Here is a 4,255-nt window from a genome sequence, read left to right as displayed (position 1 = left end):
TTTGTTATTAAATAAGGCACCAAGCGGTACGTACAACATCTGTAAGAAGCAACCAAATCCGTTAAATGGAATATTTTAACATTTTATATTTATCAAGAGTTTGTTACGGCGCGCGGTAAAAACCGTTTGTGAATGGAGTATTTTGTTTGCTGTGGTATTTGCACTACACGTTTGTTATGGCCGCCATGGCAATGAAAGTAATTTCGCAGTCATTCATGATTAAGGAAACATATCAATAACTAAGTCGATTTATTTAGAGTGTTAGTCAGTTGTTACAATATTGTCTACCATTGCACCCTAAATTACTGTAAATCTTGTTTAGTACAATCGAGAACTTCAAAATGAAAGGACAGTTATCACTATATCTTCGCGAACGTATTATTTTATTAGCCTAAGGGGTGCGACGCGTGTTTACATTTTGTGCAGATTCGCACAGATTTCAACAAGACAACGATCCGAAACATACCAGTCGATTAGCAACTAACTACATGATGGAAAACAACATCAACTGGTGGAAAACACCACCCGAATCCCCGGATCTAAACCCGATTGAGAATGTTTGGCATCAACTTAAGCACCATCTTAGAAGACATGTGAAACCCAGGCTCCAACAAGAACTGATAGACGGCATTTTAGCTTGGTGGAGGGAATATTGCATTCGAATTTTCATCGCGTTTTAATCGCGTGTCAAACGCAGTTGATGGTAAAGGATTTCAGAGCACTACTGTCAGTACGTAGGCCCCTACTGTTGTTAGCCTACTGGTTGTAGGCTAGCTAGACGTGGCAGCTTGGGCTGGTCTAACAATAATTAATACTGTAGTTGATTTTGGTTAAGTCTATTTTACTTTTACACAACTTTGTTAAAGCTTTATTTTTCAAATCTCTATGTAGTTTTAATGTTCATTTTTCAGTTTGCAGTGATGCCACACTACTGTATAGCATTTCATGCTGCATTTTTGGCCGTTAACAGAACTGGTCCATGGCACCCGGCTTTTGAAAAACTCGGGTTATAAATCCTGCTGGTTTGTTGAATAGCGATGGGTTCTTAAATTATTTATTGCCACTGAAGCCCATGAGATGAAGTGAGTGATTGTAATGGGTTTCTTGTTTACATTCCAATGGCTATATGTTGCTGGCCAGGAATCTCTTGTTAACTCCCAATGGACATTCTTAAAACCAATTAAAGTTAAGTTTATGGAGCTGCTAACAGCTCCCTCTGGACCATTTGACAGCTCACTCTCAACTATCAGACAGCTCACCATGGACCATTTCTGCTAACGGGGACTTTTGCCTCATGTGATTGCAACAATTTATCATCTGACCATCCTAATCTGTCATATCACAGTGTGCCGTCAGATAACCGATCATTAAGGGATAAGTGGTTTAACCGGATTAAAAGAGATAAACGTCATTTGGCATTAACTTTATCTGCCAAAGTGTGCTCTAGTCATTTCCATAAAAGTGGTTTCATTAAACCAACATCCAAAAAAACGCTACTAAAACCAGACAGTGCCCCTTCCAAATTTGCCTGGACATCACCTGCGGCTGGTGAGGAATCATCTTCAGATGATGATGATAAATGAAAATGAGAATGAAAATGTAAATATGAATGAATATGTAGATTTTAGAGTTGATACAAACAGAGCAAATTAATATTTTCAAGTACGCTTTATACTAAAATTTAATCAAAACTCACATATTGCAATAATAAGTTTACAGTTGTATACATAATGAAGTAAAAAATAGTTATATCTGGGTTATTGCAACCAACTGCAATAGTACATTGATATTCTACCAACATCACTTGTTCACTTCATGTTTTTTTTCCTTCAGCAATAGGGCAGTATTTAAATTCAACAATGTAAATAAGATGCATACTTTTACAGTACATCACATTGGTTTCACTGAATTTAGGCAATACAATAATGGTGCTTTTGAACTGTGTTCAAATTTGTTAAATTAAATACAATTTTTCACTATAAAAATATTGTGAACGTCCAATTTCTTTCCTTTAAGTAAAGTGTACTTTAAAACATAATAATAATAATAATATAACATTAATATAATACCGTCCGATATTTTGGGCACATGACTAAATTATTAAATATCTTCCAAGTCAATGCATTTAAATCATTAAATACCACGCATTAATTTCCCTTTAGATATGGAATAGACTTGATGTAAAAGTTATTCAATTTTACCAGAAGACTTTTCCAATACTGTTCATTAAAGTCAACCCTTATTACTGCCATTTCTATGAAATCTGACAAATACACAACAAAATCACACCACGTCAAACCTGTGATTCCCAATTGCCCTTGGATTTGTTCATAATAACCCATTTTATGTTTTTGTTTCAAGGCAAGTTTGTTATCTATCCGATGAATATAAAAGCTGTCATTGCTTATAGCTTCTTCCATTTTTTGGCTTTTTTTGGATCAAAGGGCACTTCTACAAGTCCATAACTTTCTACAAGTCCATAACATGCATTTGAAGAAGGGTCATAGACTTTCCCATCTGATGTAGCACCAAGGTGTGGTTAATCAGGATTAATGACTAGTCCACTATCAAAAACCCTGAAATTAGTTACTCGTTTAACACACTCAGTTGCATATATTTTTAAAGCCGTATTTTCATTTAAATTTCCATGGCTAACAGATCGGATATGTCCAATATCTTTTCTACTAAATATTGCTTTGTAGAATGTTTCATTAGCACCTTTCACACGACTATTGATTTTCCCAAATTTTGATGATGTCAACCTAAGCTCCTTCGGTCTGGCCATTCATTGGAGTTTGATTGCAAAACAGTTCGCCTTTCTATGGCTCGTGCATCTTCTAGATTTATGGCAATCTTTCCAAACCATTCTTTGCCCATATTCTGAATATTATAGCGTCCACAACACATGGGTAAATCTGGAAAACCTTTACATTCTGCCATGTGAATAGTAGGCACGGGGTCATCAGAGAAAAATATTGTCACTCTCGGTTTACCTGCATCTGTTGCCAGTTGATAAGGGCCTAGAGGCACATTTTCCAGTGGTGTTTTATATATTAAAGATGGTTCCGGATCACTTAATAAATAGCAAAATTGTGGTGGAGATGTTACATTACAATTTTCACTTATGTCACTAATGGCAGGAATAACTCGAATATCATCAAAAGTCTCCTTTAAAAATTTGGCAAGCGGGTCATACAGTTTACTAAAAACTGGTAGCCTCTTTCTACGTTAGCCGATCATTTCGGTCGCGCTTCGTTTCAGTCGCGCTTTGTTTCGGTCGCGCCTCATTTCGGTCGCGGTTTATTTCGAACAAATATATGGAGCGCCTAGGCCCTATATACTGTGCTGCCCTGCTCTGAGAAAAGGCATTAAGTAACAAAATCCTAGTTTTGAGTAAATGAGCAAAACGCGTTTGAGTTTTTCCCAAGAAAAGTATATATGATTTCAATTTTTTTCACCTATGGTTTTCTTAGATATATTATTAAATTATTAAATATATTAAAATTTGCCACATACTGACATACATACATACATATTTAAAAATATCAAAATACTTGAAACCGCAAAATCTTCATTTAATTTTTAAAAACCGAAGTATAGGTATGTAATCCAAAGGTTAGTGTAAAAATTGAAGGCTAGTATACTCTGACATTATAAAATGATAAATTTAATCATTGTGTAAATGAGGAAAATGCAGTTAGGGTGAGGGGGAAGGAGCCGGTGTTGTCGGGGGAGGGAGCCGGTTTTGTCGGGGGAGGGGGATGAGGTAAGATAGAATGAAAATATTTTAAAATTATTTTATTTAATGTTCAGTAACTAGAATGTCATATTTTAAAATCTCTTCGTCCTCTTAATCATTATCATCCACATCATCAGCATCCACATCATCATCATCATCATCATAATCACCATTAGCAATTGATAATTAGAATATCATAATAATTAAATCGTTATCGACTGATAATAAAATAGACAAAGCATTATAATTTCAAGTTTATTGATAATAACTTGCTAATTATATATTCATGATTGAAACATGATCTTATGATTGAAACAATGGACTTTAGTATGTGCTTCATGCTATTCTTTTTGTTGTTTTTTCATATATTATAATTTAATAGTTTTGATCAATAAAATGTATCTTTGATTTTAATTGAATGAATTGAATGTTGTTACCATCTGAAATCTATTTCATAATTTAGTTAAAACAATAATCATTACATTATTTAATCCGATGTTTCTATACAATAAATTT

This window comes from Anneissia japonica, unplaced genomic scaffold (assembly GCF_011630105.1).
Source record: "Anneissia japonica isolate Jap-2015-1 unplaced genomic scaffold, ASM1163010v1 scaffold287876_len70888_cov118, whole genome shotgun sequence".
Taxonomy (NCBI): domain Eukaryota; kingdom Metazoa; phylum Echinodermata; class Crinoidea; order Comatulida; family Comatulidae; genus Anneissia; species Anneissia japonica.
This window is presented reverse-complemented; position numbering follows the sequence as displayed.